The sequence below is a fragment of the Anomalospiza imberbis genome, chromosome 11, assembly GCF_031753505.1.
Source record: "Anomalospiza imberbis isolate Cuckoo-Finch-1a 21T00152 chromosome 11, ASM3175350v1, whole genome shotgun sequence".
NCBI lineage: Eukaryota > Metazoa > Chordata > Aves > Passeriformes > Viduidae > Anomalospiza > Anomalospiza imberbis.
The window spans coordinates 5164791-5185405 of record NC_089691.1 but is presented as its reverse complement, the minus strand read 5'-3'; the positions used below and the strand labels follow the sequence as shown (position 1 = coordinate 5185405).

Here is a 20615-nt window from a genome sequence, read left to right as displayed (position 1 = left end):
TCCAGTAGAGGGATTGCAGCGTCAGCTCCTGGAGAAGATGGACTTGCTATTTGCTCAGCTCCAGCATTGTGTGTGCAATTCAGAGTGAGACAGCTCTGGTTTTTAGCTGTTTGCATGTATTCCCACAATGGGGAATCTCTGGAATAAATGTGCTAAAGAGATGTTGGTAGCCCAGGTGGTGGAACAAGATGTTTGACTTGGAACTCCTGCAAGCACTTTTGTCAGCTTAGGATGGGAGGGAGGTATTTTTATCACTTGTAGTGCTTACATGGCACTTCAATCAAGTGGGTTAGGCTTGCTTTTTTTTTTTTTTTTGGGTTTTTTTTTTTTTTTTTTTTTTGGCCAGATTTCAATTTAATTCATGATGTATCACCTCCCTAAGTCAGCTTTGGCTCTCAAAGAAGTCACGTTGTCCTTTTAATTTCTGGCCGAGCAGTTGTGCAGTGGAACTCCAGAGACTCCGGGAATTCCTTTTTGGCTCTCAACAGCACAAGGTCCATTCTGTCTGTGCATCCCTCTGCGATGCTCTGAAGTGCTTTGAGGAGCTAGGAGAGAAATTGCTGTTGAATCCCTGTGTCCTGAAGCTCTGGGAGGGCTGGCACTGCTGTGTTCCTGCATCAATCTGCTGGTTCAGGAGACATTCCCCAAGCGGCGTGAGGGGCTGTGCTGAACTGATTGCCTGGCAAGTTGTGTCTTGATGAATGTGCTGCACACAGGATTCTGTCTCTGCTGACGTGAAATCACCCCCAGAAGGGGTTGAAATAGATTCTTTGTTGAAAATTTTGTCCTGGCATTAGATTTGTGACACCTGAGTGTTTGTCCTGATGTAATTCTTGGAAGAGATGTTTGTTTTCATCTCCAACAGGAAGGGAGGTAAACTTTCATGTGCCCTGATTCGTGCTTGTATTTATTTAGTAAACGTTTTCCCTTCAAGATATTTGATTCTGAGAAAAATTGAGGTTATCACTTTTGTTGAATACTTAAAGATCTGAATGCTACGACAAAAGAATTATAAATGGCAACAAGTATGATAGCTTTAGTGTGCATTGTTAGTTGGATTTTTCTGGAACTAGGCAATATTAAATGCTTCAGTTCTATTGGAAGGTGTGTAATATTTTATTTCTTGAAGGTGTGTTATACTTCATTTTTAACACAAGAGATGAGCTTAATTTTATCAGTTGTGCAATAAACACATTTGGATTTAAATGAGACCAGCTGCTTTTCAATGATTGAACTGCCTCTATCTCTGATTTTACATTCATTATAACCATTATTATTTAAATCTCCAAAACATAAACTGATTTTTCTTTGTTTTTATCAGGTCTTGCGTGCTGTGACACAAAGATCTCATCGCCTGGTGTGCTATGTTCGTGGTGAGCCTGATCTCCTCCTGTTGTCCATGTTGTCATTCCAGGGATTACTGTATCAAAGGGGTATCATGTTATTTTAGCAATCAATTATTTGAAATCATCAGAAACACATGGAAATGAGTTTAGTCTTTGTTTTTTGCTGAATTAGTGACAGTTTTCCACAACATCCGATGCAAAATGAGTTTTAAGAACTTGTGAAGGATCTGATAATGGCCTCAAAGTTCCAGTGGTGTGGTCAAAATTGCAGATGAGGCAGGATGGGGCCAATTTTGTAGTTTCTAGTAATCAGTGGCATCAGAATTCCTGATAGGTCCTCAAATGAGGAGATCTACAAACAGCAACACAAAAGGCCCAGCCTGGGTCCAGTGAATCCCATTTTGTTCTGGCTCCAAACCCTCAGGCGCTTTAGCTATGCTAAGGAATTCTCTGTGGCTGCCAACTTTTTGGCACTTCTTAAAAGAACTCAGTTAACTATATTTCATAAACTCATTTTGTATAGGCAAAAGAAGCCCCTGTGCTGCTCCTCAGCAGCACATGTTCCTTGTCTTTCCCTTCTCCTCCAAATATTAGCAAATTGCCCCTTTTAAAATGACATGAAAATAAACCAGCTTTTGATATTAGGCCTCATATTTATCAAATGGTTTCTGACTGTGTTCTGCTTTTTTTTTTTTTTTTGAGGCTTAAGTAGCAAACACCTTCTGTATTTTTGAGTTACTGATACATATTCTAAAATTGATTATTTTCCCTCATGCTTTTAACTGGAAGTAGGCAATCCTCATGTGGTTCCAGTGTTGATTAATAAACAACTTTCCCTTGCTGATGGGATTAGGGATGCCAGAGGAGTGGCCAAGGCTTTAAGGGACACGGATTTTTAATCTTCTTCCCCAGTTCACCTCAGCTGAATCAGCCATTGGGATCTGCCTTATTAAGCTGTTGGGATAATCAGTGGCCACATTCAGCTGAGCTTCCTGAGAGCCAAAAATGTGCTGTGGCTTCCTGGAGGAAGTGTTCAATCCTGGGACATCCATTGGGGTTTCAGTAACCATCCCCACTTCCCAGGGGAACCCTTTGCCTTGCAGTGTATCCAGCAGCCCCTGGTGAGGGGCTCTGGGCAGCTTTGGGATCATGACAAGGACAAGCTCTTGCTCAGTTGCATATCAGTGTTGTGGGAAATTTAGGGTTTTTGAAAAGCTGACTAATAGGATTAAGTAGAAGTTGTTTATTGTTTACATTATACACATATTTATAGATTCTACAAACTACTAAGTATACTCTTCTGATTGGTGCTTTTGTCTTGTTCACTCATTTTCTGCCTGCATTTCTCAGAGTATGTGATTGGTTACAGTCCAGGTGTTTCACAGTCTTCTGTTATCTAGTTCTTGTGGTCTTGGTATTCACTTTCTCAGCCTCTTCTTTCCTAATTTAGTACAATTTGTGTTCTAATTGCCTTGACCAATTCTTGAGGCTTTGATAACAAAGCCTAACCCTTGCAAATACATTGCAGCACATCACATTGAATTAGTCAGAGCTCTGCAATGGGAGATGATGCAAGAACAAAAGCTTAACATCTGTCAGGGCTTTTAATGCCAACATTTTTTTATTTACTTTTTTTTTTCTTTTTGGTGTTGTTTTCTATACTTTTCTGATGTTCTGGCAGCTTTTCCATGTAATGCATGACTTTTTTCCACGGTGTGCTGTCCAACATGGTGATATTTGGAGCAGATGTGCAGGTGCTTGCTGGAGGTTTGGAAAGGCTCTGAGGATCTAGCACTGACTCTGAACTTAATTAATCTGGGAGCCCCAGAGAGACAGTTAATGGCTCCATCAATAAAATACTAGACCAATATTTTATCCAGAGGTAGGATAGGAGTGTCCTTCATTTTGGGGTTCATCTAGCAGGGATCCCCTGCAAGCTCTGCAGATGTTCTCTGAAGAATAACTTCCTAATTTTTCTTGCCACAGTTACTGCAGAAGGCCCCCAGCTTGGCATTGCTTGACTAAAATATTTTTTACAACAAATACAATAAACCATTGGCATCTCAAGGGCTTACAGTTAGATTTTACTAATGCAAATTGCTTTTGAGTCAGGCAAGTCTGACAGTGTTATTGTTTGTCTTTTAAAAATACATTTTATCAAGGCTAGCTCAAACCCCCAGATGAATTGAACTATAACTTTTTTTGATTTTGATGGAAAAAACCATTTTATAATGTTCAATCTTTCTGTAATGATGTTGAGAGGGAGAAAATTATGATTAAACCAGACTATTAAAAATTCTGCCCACAAAATAATTTGTGAAACGGGATTGCAAATCCAGTGGCAAGAAATCTTTATAGCCAGATAAAACTGCTTGGTGCCTTCCTTTTGTTTCTAATTTATATTCACAATAATTAATGAGGATAAAGTAGCAAGCAGAGAGATCCATTAAAACTATCAATACAATTGGTTTTAAATCAGTTACCAGTCCATATTTTGAAAATACTGCAGCCCAAGTTTTGTGATTGGATTCTGTTGGCAGAGTTCTGTCCTGTGTGAAGAACTGGTGCAAATAGAAATGGCTTTTCAGGGAATCAAGGGTAAGCCACACATCTACACCGTAAACACACAGCTCATCTTTTATTATCTAACATGTATTCACTCTAGGTGACGCTGAACGTTTCCAAATAGTTTTATCAGGTTGCAGATGGCACTTTCCTTGTGCAGTCCCTGGCTTCTTTGGGGATCCCATGGCACCCTGAATTGGAGCTTGCATTATCATTCCCCTCCTGGTGTGTGGCTGATCTGATTAATGTGGGGACTGGGATGGCTTTCACTCGTTTGCCATCTTTTGTCTGCTGTAAATTTTTATTAGATTTTTCTTGCAGAATGCAGTTTATGTTGCTGAATACAGAGGGAATAAAGCATTGCTGAGGCAGAGTGGTTCCTCTACTGCATTTTCCCCTTGCTGTGTCCCTTCCTTGGACCTCAGAAGGCTTCTTGTGGCAGGATGGGGCTCAGAACTGACCTTTAAAGAAATACTGTGTATAAATAAGAGTTACTGAACTTCTGCAGAGATGGGGCTTTAGATTGCAGGTGTTCATAATTAAATTGATTTACAGAGTAGATCAAGCCAATGAAGGAGCCATGGAAAACTGATGGAGGGCTTATCAAATTAGCTAAGTAGAGCAATTAATCAGGCCTTAACTGTTTGGTCTCTATCTTTTGGTTATTAGCTGGAGCAGGTTGCTTTCAGCTTGCATTGAAGAAGGCACTGAGTGCAAGGCTGTGCTTGGGGAGACACTTCCATCGTTGTGTCCTTGTCACCTCTGTGTCAGTAACGTGGCACCAGTCAGGGCTCCATTGGCATCAGAGCAACCTCCTGCAAACAAAATAATTTTAAAAAAAGTGTTCAGCATTCTCTGTGAAAATACCAACAAAAAAGCACCACCGGTGGGCATGAGATTTTATCTAAATGGTAACTTGTCAGTGAAAGGGATCAATAGGCAGCTCCTCAGGAACTTCTGGCTGCAGTATGGTAACAATTATCTTAGATGTATTTAAAAGCGCCTTAGAATGATGATTTTAACAAGCTGATTTCATTTCTGATCGAGTTCATCCAGTCTGGGGAGTGTTACACATATTGACACAAATTTATTGCTTTTCTGACTCCATTTGTAAATGATCTGGTATTTTTAGATGGATTTTTCCTGCCTTTCACTGCAGCAATAAAGAGAGGGCTCCATAAGATTATCCCAAGAATATTTTTTCCTTGTTTGATTTCACAATAAACCCCTCTGCTAGCTGTCAGATTTGGCCCTGAGAAACAGGCCTGAGGCCCCAGAACACTGACATGGAATGGGGGCAGAGATCTCTCTCCAGACATGACCCACCCACTTGCCTTTTCCTTCTATTCAAGAGGTCAAATAATTTCTTTTTCCACATCCACAATGAGTCCTAAAGCATGTCAGAAAATGGGAAAGAATGGAAATTAGCACTTCTTCCCCCAAAGCTGAAGAAAGATAATCTGATGAGAGCAAGAGCTTCCTTCAGATCTCCCTAAATACTGAACTGCCTCTTGTGTAGAGGTTAAGTATAACTTTAAGATTATTCCTTGTCCCTTCCTTTAAAAAATACCCAATGAACATTCTGGCACATCAGCTTTGGGCATTTATATTTAGGAATTTTATCACAACTTAAAATACTTCTGTAAAACTGGTTTATCCTCTCTGTAAGTCCTCAGCCATTTTATCTGAAATATCCAGAAATGAAAATCTTAACCAGGGTTATCAACTTGGGTCAAGCTTTGAAATCCCTTTTAAATATTTTGAGTGATATTTTTCATGCCCTTAACACTGAATACTTCAAACCCCAAAATGTCCTGTGCTTAAGAGTTCTTTTGAAAACTGCAGAATCCTTGAACAGCTGAAGATTAAGAAGAGGTTTTTTTGGTGACTATTTCAGGATTTTTTAATGGATTGATCATCATGTTTGCCTTAGGAAAATAAAGGATAGATCTAAAAGTTGATGCCTGAGATGTGTAAAGCTGCATTTTCTTTTATATCTCTGGAAAAGTAGTCTCTGATTTTTCTGATTAATTTCTGTCTCTTGCCCTGATTTTTGAATCACTGAAAATAAGATACAGCTTCTGTTTTAACCAATATGGGAAACTGCTAAAAAGCCTGTAAATAGGAGTAATTAACACCCACCTCCAATGTTTCCTTTTTCTGCTTATTTAAATACAGGATTTCTAGGTCCAAAAGCATGTGAAAATAGTTCAGACAACATATATCTGCTTTCAACGTGCTTGAATCCAATGAGTTATTCCTTGGGAAGGCTGATGGGCTGTGCTAAACTTGATCTAAATTACTCTGGGAGTGATATAAACCCAGGGACGATTTCATGTGTTTATTTGGAGCCTGTGAAGCAGCCAAGATATCTGGATGTGACTGAAAAATGGCTCAAGAGAGAGGAAGGAAGAGTGGATGGCTTGTAAAGTTAAGCATGGCTCCTGAAGAGCTTGTGCTTGTACAAAACCCTGAAGTACAAACTCAGGGAGGGTATTTTGCTTTGTGGAGGCTTGAATTGGTTGGTTCTTTTATTAGTCTGTTAAACATCTGACTGTTTCTTTCCTAAAATACAGTCTTTGTGGGAAAATGTTTCTTGTGGTGTTGGTGTCAAGGTTTAAACCCACTAATAAGACATATCTTAGTTAATAAGCCATAAATACTGGTGTGTTGTAAGCTCTGTTTCTGCATTCACAGTCTGGGGGGGGGGGCTCATTTCATTGCCCCACTCTGTGAAAAAGCAGCAGCATTTCTCACTGTGAGGATGGAGCAGATCCCACAGCTCTGGGGCTGCACACACCAGGAGCCCTGACAGCACACTCAAACACCTGATGGGAAATGTCACTGAGAAATGAAAACACGAGCTCAGAAATATCTGTTATGTGTTTGTGATGGTTTCACTCCTGGTGGCATCAGCACTTACAGCTCTGATCCAAGGGAGCACCAAACCCTGAGCTGTGCTGGGTGAGATCAGAGCAGGAGCAGCTCCCAGCAGGGTTTGGGAGGGGGGATGAGCAGAGCTCTCTGGTGGAGCTGGGCTGTGTTGGTGCAGGTCTGGCCACAGGGGCTGGTGCCTCTTGCAGGTGAGAGAGGCTCTGTCAGCTCAGAAACCTCCAATTCTCTCCTCCTCAGAATTCCTCCCCTGTTGGGGAATCAGAGGGGTCTCCTGCCTGTGATCCAACACAAGACTTGTTTGGACAACAGGCAGCTCTCAGCATGGTTGAGTGCTCTGGAACTATTGGATTTCTCCAGTTCTTCCCCTTGGACATCTGAGGCAGCTCCCTGACTGCTATTCCACAGGGTACTGTAGCTTTCTCTTTGATGCAGATGGAGCCTGGTCATGAATTTGAAACTACTTCTGCCCTTTGAATTTTTTTTCCCAATGATGTAATAAAATGATTAAAATATCAGCTTGAAAAAAGACTTGAGAGCCATAGGAATAGGGAGAGAAATCATATTGTGCAATAATAATTACATTTATGATGTTCTTTTCATTTCATTGACTCTCTGTCTGTGTTCCACTGGTGGCAATGTTCTTCTACCATTCTGAGTAGTAAAGCTGGAATAGGGCTGATACATTAATGGCAGTCAGGAGTTATAATCCTTCTGTCTCATTTCCCATAGCACATAAGCCATTATTTGCAATTTTGTTTAATGCTTATAATGTAAGTTTGGTATAACTGCTTATTATCCCATGGTTTTGTACTTCTGAACTTGTTTTCACAATATTTGTGTATCATACAAAGGATGTATTTTGCTCAGGATGCTTAATCAAGGTCATTGTTGGTTTTGGTTTGGTAGCTGGGTTTTTTTCTTCTCCATTATTTTTCTTTGAGAACCTTGCTGTGCTGTAGTCAGTTAAAAGAAGGTAGAATAAAATCCCCCTTTTTAATGGTCTGAGTGAGGTTCATGGTATCAATACATCTATTTTAAGTTTTTTTTTAACTTACTGTTTTCTATCAAGTAAGAATGCTTTTACATTTGCCTAAACACTGCATCAATATTTCCAGCAAAATAATTCTTTTCCTCAAATTTCCTATTTAATAAAATACAGCCTCTTTGAACTCCACAGACCTCACCATCTGTTACTCAATTTTCACTCCATAAAATTTTGCTGACATCTGTTTAATCAAATATATTTTTATAGTCATGGAGAAATTTAGTTCAAACTTGGTATTATCCTGTTTCTATATGCGAAACAGAAAATATGAAAATAATGAACAGGAACTTATGGGAGAGGAGAGGGAAACATTAAAGTGGAGTCTGTTACTACTTTCAGACCTGGAAGCGAAATTCCAATGGTACTGAGGGTCTCAGGCTGTGGAGTGTGGTGTTCCCTCAGCTCCTGCTCTCTCCAGCGTTCCCTCAGCTCCTGCTCTCTCCAGCATTCCCTCAGCTCCTGCTCTCTCCAACATTCCCTCAGCTCCTGCTTTCTCCAACGTTCCCTCAGCTCCTGCCTTCTCCAACGTTCCCTCAGCTCCTGCTTTCTCCAACATTCCCTCAGCTCCTGCTTTCTCCAACGTTCCCTCAGCTCCTGCCTTCTCCAGCATTCCCTCAGCTCCTGCTTTCTCCAGCATTCCCTCAGCTCCTGCCTTCTCCAGCATTCCCTCAGCTCCTGCTCTCTCCAACGTTCCCTCAACTCCTGCTTTCTCCAGCATTCCCTCAGCTCCTGCTCTCTCCAACGTTCCCTCAACTCCTGCTTTCTCCAGCTTGGCCAAACCTGGCTGTTCCCCATGGCCGGAGTTTCGGAGCAGCTGCTGGGCTTGGGTTTGGAAAGCCAGCACTAAGCTGATCAGGTTCTACCAGCCTGCCTTCATTCCGTGTCCTCGCTGTCCCCATCCTCATGCTTTTGTCCTTTATCCCTCCATCCCAGGGAGGTCACTCCCCCAGGAGCAGGCAGGACACTGCTGTAGGAGTTAAGGCAGTCACACAGGGAGGGGAGGCAGGTGCTCCTCTTGGATCCATCTCCATGGGTCCTCCAGGGGTTGTGCTCTCTGGATTCATTGTTTTCCCGTCAAATACTGTTGTGCTGAGGTTTGTGGGTGACACCACCATCTCTGGAGGGGATGTGGTGGTTGCTGTTAGTGAGCCCTTCCTTTCAGGCTGGTTTTCCAAAGGAAATGAGGCATCTGCAGTTCCTGGCTGTCGATCTGTTGATTTGGTTTTCTGTCAGGTTTGATTAGGAGATTTCCATCAGGATTGTGCTTTGACAGACCCTTCTCATCTCCCATATGGCATGCAAAATGAACATCTGTTTAAAACAATAATTTGTAACATTTGATAATCAAATAGCAGTCTTTGTTCCCGGTGGTTATCACCACTTTTGTCAGTTCTCTTGGTTTGTTAAGGTACAATATGTTGTACCACATATCCTGGATTTTGGAGAAGCCGCTGTTGTGGCTTTTCTCTTGTTTATTTTCTCTGTTGCTATTGGGGTTGGTGTTTAGACAACTTCCAGAATGATTGAGCTGTTTACTGCAGATTCATATTGTTTTGCTTGGAAACTGAATTGATATTTACAACTGAGTAATAAATTTAGAATATTGGTTTTTAATTGAATCTGCAGCAGAATATGCTGATTAACTTGAATTTAATGACGAAGAGCAATGCTCTCCGAATTTTTCATGGAAATCCCATTATCTGCACATGTAGTATTTATTAAATTGAAATTATCTCATATTTTAAAATAGTATTTTGTTCCCTTTCACAAAGAAGAAAGTCAAGTTGTTATTGTTGATTTTACTGATTAGGTGGACAAAATCAATTGAGATGAAACATGAGTATAATTTTGTAATACTTAGAGCCCTTCCCTAATTCATTATCCTCCAAGACACTATTTATCTACCTTGAAGTGTTCTTTATTCAGGGTCATTTATTAAGGTATGCTTGAAAGAAAAACATCTGGAAGCATTCTTTGGTTTGTTTAAAACCTTCAGTTTATTTATTTGGAAGGAAAACTTCTCAGCTGGTCCTTCCAAAGCCTTGAGAGCAAAGTGAAAGCAAAACTGAGATGCCAATGTTTATTTCTTTGTGGTTTTCTGATGGCAGATTACAAGGGGGGGAGTTTGTTTTCTGGCCATTTTGCAGATTGTTTATGGTAATGAACATGCTGTATAAGTTTAAACTCAAATTATAAGCAGAAGAGGTTTTGGCTGGTTGTTAAAATTTAAACATGCTCTTTGTTTTGTGGCTGATAAAATTAGATTGCCCTCGTATTTGCTTATAATGAGATCAGCAGGCTAAAGAAAAGCAGCCTTTCTCTTAGCATGATCTATGCATGCTGCTTGTTCCGAAAGTATCAGCGGAGAGAACTGGATTGATTTTGGGTGCTGGTGTTGCTGTCAGGGTTTGGGAGGATTGGAAATGCAAACCCTGCAGTGCAGCAGTGCTTTTCAGCCTCAGATGAGGATCTGAGTGTGGGATCACCTGGCAGCCCCACCCAGGCTCTGCTGTATGTCAGGGACACAATTTTTTTTTTCCTCAATTCTGTTTTTTGCTGATATTTAGAACCAAACAAATTAAACTGAAGCATGACAGGAAAATCTGCTGGGTATCAGGTATAAACTCAGGCTTCCAACTGACAAGGAGCCAGAGGAACAGCATTTCCTGGGGTTTCACTCCTGTCCCCAGCTCAGGCACTTGGGAGGGTCCTGAAATGCCTCCCCAGTGACAGAATTTGTGGGTGCAGGAGCGATTGCTGAGGTGCAGCTGATCACCCTCCCCCTCAGCAGGTTCCTGCTGCTGGAGTCACCGAGGCAGAGCTCAGATGTGCTGCATTGCAGGTGCAGGAATTCGGGTCTGCTCTGCTCTAACCCCAGCTCACCCCAGTTCTCCCCTTGTTCTGTTCTGCTCCACTTCCACTCTACCCTCGTTCCAGTTCTTCTATTCTGCTTAAGATCACAAACGAATCTTGGAGTTAGATGTACCATGCTGATAACCTTATACCTGGGGAAGGAGAAAATGGAGTAAGAGTCACAAGGAAAAGCAGCTGATTTGGGGATGGGTTTTTGGTTGGTTTTGGGGTGTTTTTTGTTGTTTTTGTTGGTGTGTTTTGTTTTGTTTTGTTTTGTTTTGTTTGTGACAACAAAGGAAGCTGTCCTGTAGAAACTTTTATCCATAGGTAGGAGAAGTCCAAGCAGGACAAGGAGCCCCTGGCACCATCCCTTGTCTGGGTGACATGAAGTGGGACCAGATGTTTAATCAGTGTTCCATGGTGAAGCACTTCAAGGTTATTTTAAGACAAGGCTGCTGGTACAGAGGACTTTCTAATGTGGTTTGAGGTGGCGATACATAGAATGTCACCAATTCTTGCATTTCCAAAATGCCAGCTGAGTGGCATAAGCAGATAAGGGAAAACAGGATATTTCAATAATAAACACGTAGATTTATTTTAGGATAGTTTGAAGGAGATGGCAAACAAGCAGAAGGAACACCATGATCCAGCAATTCTGAGTGTAAAAACTTTTAGCTTAGAAAGATAAATTCCAATTTCCTTAAGAATACAGACTATCACAATGAGAGGATAAGATATATGATGAATTAAAGCCTAATTAAAAATTAGAAATTAAGTGGGAGAATTAAATGGCCTATTACCAATACTGCAAAAGTGCTTTTAGGATGCCCTGGGGATCAAGGCTTTAATGATGATTTGTTAGTGAATTGCTGAATTTAAGAAAAAAACTTCAAGTTGCACTGAGAATCTCTTCCTGCCACTGCAGAATTTGCCCTGGAAAAGTGCATTTTCAAGGTTTTTGTTTTCAGATATTCAAACCAGACATTTTAATAACTGTTTTTGTAATTTAACTCATTATTCCTGCTTTTGGTCTTGGCCGATTTTTAAACATGCCCTCTGCATTTTGTATTCATATAACCCACTTGTTTATTAAAGCCTATTTTCCCTGATTTTTTCTTAATTAAGAGCCTGTTTTTAGACTTGGTGAGCTTGGGGTTAAAAATGTGTAACTATCTGCTTCCCATGGCATCCATGCAGTGAAGGGATGTAGTCAGTGCCACACAGTGATGTGAGAAGTAAATTACTGGGAGAGATTGTTTCCTGGGTGCTGCTGTCACTACAACTTCATTTTATTTTTCTTGTTGCTTTGCCATGACATCAGCCATCTCATTCTGGGCTTTGCTGGTAATTTGGCTTGGCTTGGGCTTCATTAGGCAGAGGGAAATGCCCCTGAACTGATGGAGAGATTCCACCTTGCTGAAATGGTGAAGTGCTGATCCTGCACTGCACAGATGTTTCTGGGACACAGCTGGACCCAAAGGTGGCAGCCTGTGATTTCCTTAGGAGGCTCTTGGAACTGTTTTTTTTTTTGGAGGAAAACAATGGTAATACAGTGACAAAATTGTTGGCTAAGAGAAATCTGTTTTCTTCCTCCCCAAGTTTAAAACCAAAGCCAGGGTTTGGATTTCCAGGCTCCATGGTTTGCCAGGTTCTGAAGGTGTCTTCAAATGGTGCCTCCAGCATAAAAACTGTTGGAGCGAGTCCAGGGAAGGCCACGATGTTGATAAGAGGGCTGGAGCACCTCCCCCTAAGCAGACAGGCTGGCAGAGCAGGGGCTGTTCAGCCTGGAGAAGAGAAGGTTGTGTGGACACCTCCCAGCACTTTCCGGTGTCTGAAGGAGCTGCAGGGAACGGAGAGGGGCTCTTTGTCAGGAACTGGAGTGACAGGACAGGGAGTAATGGGTACAAATTGAAAGAGGGGAAATTTAAGTTGGCTGTTAGGATGAAACTCTTTCCTGCGAGGCCCTGGCACAGGTGCCCAGAGCAGCTGTGGCTGCCCCTGGATCCCTGGAAGTGTCCAAGGCCAGGCTGGATGAGGCTTGGAGCAGCCTGGGACAGTGGAAGGTGTCCCTGCCATGGCAGGGGTGGCTTGAAGAACCCTTCCAACCCAAACCATTCCATGATTCCCAACAGCAAGAGGAGCTCTGAGCATGGTGGTTTCCTCCTGATTTCTGTTTATTGTTAGAGGTCCATGCTTAGGTGTTAGTGGGGTGAACTCCATAGGGTGGTAATGCAATCTCCCCGCGGAATAAATCAGGCATGGCTCTCTTGTGATGCACTGACTTTGGAGTATTAAAGAATTTGGAGAAGAAAATGGCTTATCTGCAAGAAGAAAATAGCATTTAGTACTGGTTTTACTCAAGTTAGCAAGTTTCACCTTAAAATGGCACATTGACCCTGTTGCATTTGCTTTCTTGGGCTGTTTTGAAGAACAGTAAGAAAATCTAGGTAGCAAAAACTAGGAGAGAGAATAAGGAAGATAAAGGAAGAGAAGAAAATAAAAAAACCCTGTCTTTGGACTTAATTTGGTCTATTTCTAAAATATAAAAGTTTGCAGAATGATCTCACTTTTTTTTGTTTTAATTTTCCACCCCAACTTTGGCTGCAACTTTTTGTCAGATTTGACACAAATCACAGGATAGTTTAAAATACAATAATTGTTTTCAGATGAGTTAAATTTTATGGGGAGATATTTCCAATTTTTATGTTTCATGGCTGATTTTAAGACTTTCTGTTAAAAGTGGAGTTTAAAATATATGCAAAAATATTAAGTGTCCTTTTTCTTTCTAAAGTTAATCCAAGGTAAAATTAATGGAAGGTATTCACTTTACACTTAGGTGTGGAAGAGAATGGGAACAGTTTTATTTTTTTTCTATAAGTAGTAACTTCATGGGATTATAATGTCATATTTCTTGATAATACATAAGTGCTTTTACTCCTACATGTACTTTCACACAATGTAAATTTAGTGAGTCACAGTCAAAGTACAAAGGCACTGGGAGTTTGAAAGATTATTTTGCTTTATACAGCAGAAACCATTATTTGGTATCAAGCCTCCAAACTTTTAAATCATCAAAGTTACAAAAGTCTTGCAGTAATTATAGTAAATACTGTGAATAAGCTACTCAGTTGATACCTAAATTTAGTTTATGCAGAGAATTAATAGACATTTTTGTTTTACATTTGTAGAATAATTTTAATTAGAAGCAATTAAGTAAAATTACATCACTCCAAAGCAAATTGCTGCTTTCTAAATTTCTTTAAATCTCCTTATATTCCATTAGTATGTGAAAGCTTACAGTAATTAAAGTTTGACTTGTTTATATTCTATAAGAAGAGCTAGAGAGGAGTTCAGGGAACCTTTCCATGGGGAAGGGTTTTACCAGATTGCAGAGTGCTCTGATTCCTCTTTTTTGGAGCATTTTTGCTCCAGAGCATTTGGTGATGCTGCTCTTGCAGCCAGGAGAGAGAATTAAATGGACAACTGATGAAGCTCTTCTTCCAGATCTCTAATTATGCTTCTGGTGGTGGCGTTGTCTGGATGTTTTATGTGCCTGATATTTCAGCTGGAGGAAATATCTGAACCAGAGAAGGGCTTCTTGAAATGTCGGCACAGAAAAAGTTCCTGCTGAAATGTTTACAGCGTGCTTATTGCACTGCCTAGGTTATGTCCCACATTAAATTCCTCCCTTTTCCATTACCATTTTAGCAGCTTGCTTTTGCCATAAATCCTTGTAGGAACAGCCCAGGGACAAAGCAGTCCCTCTAAAGCCTCTTCCTGTGCCTTGTGACTCAGCCACAGATCCTTAACAGGACGTCAGGATTTTGTTCCGGAACAGCGTCCGTGCACACGAACAATGAACATAAAATTGGAGGTGGGAGACTTGGAATTCACTTTTATGGCCTGAACCATTGGAAAGGAGTGAATTGGTTCTCCAAAAGGTGTGGAGAGGAGGAGGCAGCTCCTGCTGCCAGCAGTAATTACAGCTCAACCAGGACCTTGCCAGTCACCCAGGGAAGGGAGCTGGCCCAAATGAGTTGGCCACCACTCTTAGGAGTGCAAGAAAATGTTGTTTTGGCACATCTTGAATTGCATTTCCCTCTCCCTGAGTGGGGATTGGCAAATGAGCTTGTACATAGCAGGCCTTGAGATGAGCAATAGCATTTAATGCATGCTTCTTTTTTAGATAAATTTTCAAGATTTTAGAGACAAAAATTAGGTTTTCACATGAGGAAGTTTGGTGTTTCTAATGGTATCATCACCGCTGTCCTGTCTTCTCCACCCTGAGGCAACAGACAGAATCAAATATATGTTCTTTACAAAATACTCTCTGCAGATGCCTGCATGGATCAGTGGTGGTCTTAAGATCCAAGTGCTGGGAGATCCAGCATGGAAAATGAATATTGCAAGTGTAATTGTAAAAATCATTAAGTTGGCTTTAAAATTATATTTTCAAAATCATAATTATGGGGTTTTTAATTATATATTTATATATAGTTTAATATTTTTCCTTTTCTTCCTTGTGATTCTTGAATATCCAAAGCCAAGAAAGAAAAGGCGAAACAAAAGTAAGAAGAAAAAAAAATTAAGAAGAAACAAGTTGGCAGCTTTTTTATTATAGAGAGAAAGGAAATTTGAGCTACAATTTTAATTCATGTCTCCTTTTGCATTCGTATAGTGGGTCATGGTACCCTTCTTGGAGCTGATCTATGTGATATTTTTAAAATTAGTGGCAGCAAATTGTCAGCTGTCAAGGTCTCTTTAGTCTGTGACAGCTTTGGAAGTGTGGTCCTGAGGCCACCTTACTTTTCAGACAGGATGACCTGGAAGGAGAGTGTGTAAAATAACAGTAAATTAACACACACCTGGGCTTTCTTTTGCTTCCTGTGTCTTCCTTGGCTACTCTATTCCAGACCTAACTCATATATATATTCTTATATATATTTTTATATTTATCTCCACTTGTTTTGCCATGCAATATGCTGCAACCAACACAAAGGAATTTTGAATTATGAAAGCTGGTGATGTCCTCTGCTATGATCATCATCTCTCTATTTAAAGAGAATTTTCTGACTAGCTGAAAACATGGCATTTAGTTCTTGCTATGTTCAGGCTGTGACAGGTCCAACAGCTATTTTATTATAGTTTGGTTTTGAGGCTGATAATTAAAGCAAGTCAAACCCAGGTATGATAGCTGGTGATAAATCTATTAAAGCATTTTAAGGCATAGGCAGACATATATTAAAGTGCTATGGCCAATGCAGGTATTTCTCCAGTGTAGAAATGGGTAAAAAATGGCTGTTTATGCATCATGGCTTAAAGAACATCCATTTTTCCATGACAAGTTTTGACTTGAGAATATCCAAATGGGGATGATGTTGCTACAGGAATACCAGTGTGGAAGTTTGTTGTGGTTCCTCTTTAGTCTGTCCTGGCCAGGTGAAATGGGCACCCACCTTCCTGACAGAAAGGCAAATTTCCCAGCCCAGGAGAAGCAGCCAAATCTGCTGGATATTTTTATGGTTTGTCCTGCTGTCCCCATAACTGGACATACAAGTTCAGTAGTGGAAAAAGCCTTTTTGTTGTATAGCAATATTGAATATTCTCATTTATTTGAGGAAATAGATGTGTTAGGAATTTGGATCTGCCTCTGGTAGTGCAGAGTCACTACGTTAAAGACAAAAATGCTTCTCACCACAGCTCTAAACAGCACTTCCCAATATCCTGGTTTTTCTCCCTCTTGGGAATTATTGTAAACGCAGGTGAACCCGTGGGAAGAAATGCTGATGTCTGACTCCAGTCCAGAAGGCTGAATGATTTCTTTATTATAACCATACTATAATCCATTGATATACTGTTTAAAGGAGATACTAAAACTACAAACCTACTTGTTCTAACTACCATACCTAACTCACAACTCGTGACCCTCTCTGAGAGTCCAGCCACAGGTGGGTTGGATTGGCCATCAGCTCCAACAATCCTCACCAGAATCCAACCAAGCAATCACCCCAGGGAAACAATTCTCCAAACACATTCCACATGGGAAAAACAAGGAGCAGAAATGGAAATTGTTTTCTCTTTCTTTTCTCTGTGCTGCTCTATGAAAAATCCTGAAAGAAAGAAGAATGTCACTGCAACAGGGAATGGCTTGTGCCAAGCTGCAGAAGAGCAGCAGTTCCATGTATCTGGCTTCTCTATTAAGCACATGAAAAAGGAGGTTTGTTATTGGGACTGTAAATTTTAAAATCTTTCTAATGTGATTGTGGATGTCCTTTGTGTCATGTATTTCAGGTACCCAAGTGCACTTTGACATTGTAGTGAAATCTGTTATCAGACTGTTAGAGAATTGAATGCTTATTTTAATCACTTGACAGCAGTATTTTTTCACCTACTAGCAGCTAAAAAGTCTGTTGCTCGGTATTTATTATCTGAATATTATTTTTCTGTTTTTTAGTAATAGAACATTTTCCATGGAAACTTAGACTTTCTTTCATAGGATTTAAGGATTAGAACCAAAAAATGCTATTTCAAATTGATGACTTTTATTCTTATTACCTTTCTTCTTGTCAGGTTAAATGTGTTAGGTATGAAATACAAGTAAAATTGAAAATGCCCAGATATGTTTTATTCCATAGTACTTTCTGTTGCATTTGGTGCGTGTTACATAAGAGGACATTAGGCAGACTGCCTATATTCACTGTCAAAGTGTGAAGAAAATGATGGTTAAACATCTCTGCAAATGAACATTTCAGCAGCTTTTATGTACTGGAATTTAATGCCAACCTAATTACCTCTGTTTTGATAACATATAAACTAAGCACTGAAACATACGGTATGGCAGACTAGCTAACAAGAGAGGGGTTTATTTTTTTGTCATTTTCAATATTTAAATCTTCTTTTCATAGTTTTGATAAAATTTTCTCAAGCTTTATGTGAAATCATCTTAGATTGGTGGTGCTGGTAATTTAGGTTAACTTTATCTTCCAACTCCCACCTTAATAGAGTTCAGTTTTCATTTAATCAGAAATGAAACAACATCTGCATATCAAGCATCCTTTTTTGGCCGAATGAAACCACTTCAGGCTTTTCTCACTTTTTAAAAATAAGAAATAATTTTAATAAGAAATAATTTTGTAAACCTAATCATGACGCTGCTGGAGCTTGACCCCCAGTGTCTGTCACAGTCCTGCCACCCAGACAGCGCCGAGCTGTCACCAGCTGAGGGTTGGTTTGAAAGAGGAGAAATCTGTGTAGTGCCCATTCCTCTGTTTAACAAGTGAGAATGGAACACCCTCAATTCTCAGGCTTGTTTTGAATGCCCAGCAGCAAGTGAACCTTAAATGGAGTAAAAAGGGAAGCCACAGGTTTTTGGTCAGCTTTCATAAGGCAGGTTGGAGGTCTCAGTGAGCAGAACCTGGAGGTCCCAGCTCTGCTGTGCCCTGGCACCTGCCCGTGTGCCAGCCCCGGGTGCCCAGAGGGAGCACACCCAGGGCTGAGGCAGCTCTGCTGCTTGCAGGGATTTCTCTGATAACTGAGCAGATGGGCTCCCCGTTAAAATTCACTTTTGTCAACAGCTCATTGTGCTCCAGGGGAACTCGACTGGGTCTGGAAACATTTCTGGGGAAGTTCCAGCCACTCCCAAAATCATTGTAATCAAAGGGTGTGATAAGGTGTTAGAAATAGAGACTTTAAGGGAACCAAAGGAAATCTGGGATGAGAGGCCTGGTTTCACTATAAGTATACTCATCCTGAGTCTCATTTAGCATTTTCTTGATGACCTGTCCAGAATTCTTTCACTGTTTTCATCACTCTGCCACCTGGAGTAGTTTCTGAACAATGATCCTCTGAACTAACGGCTCCCTAACCTATTTCATAGTCAAGGTTATCCTTGAAAGTTCTCCTTGTATTACTTTCTCTTAGATTTCAGCCAGGAAATGAACGTTCAAGGAGAATTCTTTTCAGAATGATGGAGGGCAAATCTGTAAATAACCACAGACTTTATAAATCAAGGCATATATTAGGCTAGTCATAAAGATTTAAGGAAATGAGACAAACTGGTTTAAATTTTCTTTATGATGACACTGCAGAACAGTCTATAAGAATGGTACAAAATTGAACTCCCAACAAAACAGAAGATCACAAAACCACACTGTAGACTAGTCTGCATTATTTTATATCTGTAATTATTGGTAACTTAATCTGTTGCACAGCTTGTAGATAAATACCTCTTTTTGATTTGTTCAGTCAGTGCTTGTCTCAATTGATGGTCTAATGAAATTCCAAGATAAAATAGTGCTTGATGCCCATGGCAGGGAACTTGCTGTGGTGCCGTTTCTTCTGTGGTCACATTATGGACCCCAAAAAAATAAAAAGAAATAAGTATACTCCTATAATCCCTTAGCATTTACAGAGGCAGCTCAAGTTTCATTTTCCATATTTATCCAAATCCATGTAGATTTCTCCAGTCTACTGAGGCTGCAGTTATCTTCCCAAAAGGGAGAAGATGCACTTAAGTAGTTGATGATATTCTGATGTCTCTAATAACCCATTCTGGTTCACTTCTGGTTTTGTGTGTAACTGGGGGTGTGGGGCTCTACATTTGTATTCTGTTTTTCTGTTAAGCACCTGGTATCTGTTCAGAAATAACAGAGACATTGATACTTTCACTAAACTTTTCATTATTTCAGGGTTTTTATGTGTGTATAGACCTCCTGTGAATTTCAGCCTTCTTAGAGCTTGATTATTATCTTCACACTCCTGTGTAAGAATCACTCATGCAATTCCATGCCTGCCCTGTCAAAGGCAAACCTCCTTGGAAACGTTCTCACCCTGATTCTGGTGACCTCTTTTCTCTTAGGGAAGACAGAAATGGAAGCTTTTCCCTTGAAGAACTATACACACAATAATTTTAAAATTATCCCTGCATTCTCTCAGCTGGCTCTTGAAATTGGAACTAAAGAGAAATCACAGAGTGGTTTGGGTTGGAAGGACCTTAAAGATCATCTCATTCCACATTCTACCATGACAAGGACACCTTCCACTGTCCCAGTTTGCTCCAAGTCCCAATGTCCAACCTGGCCTTGGGCACTGCCAGGGATCCAGGGGCAGCACAGCTGCTCTGGGCACTCTGTGCCAGGCCCTCAGCACCCACACAGGGGAGAAATCTAAAAAAAAGATCTAAAATCAGTATTGTGCAAATGCTGTTCCTTCTGCCCTGAGGTGCTGAGGGTTTGGGCAAGACTCGTGTTCCTCAATGAACGTTAGCACTGCAGCAAACCAGCCCTTTCCTGCTCAATTTAGTTGGTAAATCACTGACAGGAAAAGCAAAGAATCACTCCCAAATTCCTTGGTTTGGGTTCCAATCTGAATTTAAAGTTGTGTGTAGATAATGTGGTATTAATGCTCCTGGTGCCACTGTCCCCAAAATGTGTGTGCATTTTTATGTAACCACACAAAAGGGCACACATTCATGCACAAACACATGCAAATGTAAGTGGAGTGTGTGCTGGCATCTAGAAAATGGTGACAAATGGTGCTAAAAATTGTTAGCACTTTGTCCTTTCCAACACTAGGTAAGCTTGCTGAATCAGTATAGGGCCTTTCCCCCCTTGAGTATTAAAGTATCACAATCTAAAGGTGTTTAGTTCAGCTTAATTTGTTGTGGGGATGGTGTTTGAGGTTTTTTTCCTATTTAATACTACTACTGATAAATGTTCTCACATGTCCATAGTGGTGGAAAAGAAGAAAACATTATGTGATTTAAGACCAGTGACATTCTTACTGTATCCTCACAATTTCAGGAAATCTGTAGGTCTCAAGGGCAAATTATAATGTATTTTAATGTACATCCCATCATTTCACTGTACAATATTTCAATGTGTATCCCAGGATTTGCCCTGCTGCTGGATCAT

The 20615-nt window shown here is 40.5% G+C and overlaps 1 protein-coding gene across 9 annotated transcripts in view; it reads left to right on the top strand.

Moving 5' to 3' along the window:
* ATP2B2 (ATPase plasma membrane Ca2+ transporting 2) overlaps positions 1-20615 on the top strand; it is a 394438-nt gene that overhangs the window by 100941 nt on the left and 272882 nt on the right. For 8 of the 9 annotated variants that reach the window (XR_011002928.1, XM_068201532.1, XM_068201529.1 and 5 more), the window contains one exon: positions 1322-1373. The exons of the other annotated variant lie outside the window; for it this stretch is intronic. The gene's annotated coding sequence lies outside the window, so the exon portion shown is untranslated. Of the gene's footprint in view, positions 1-1321; positions 1374-20615 lie in introns of those variants that run through there. 9 annotated transcript variants of the gene reach the window in all.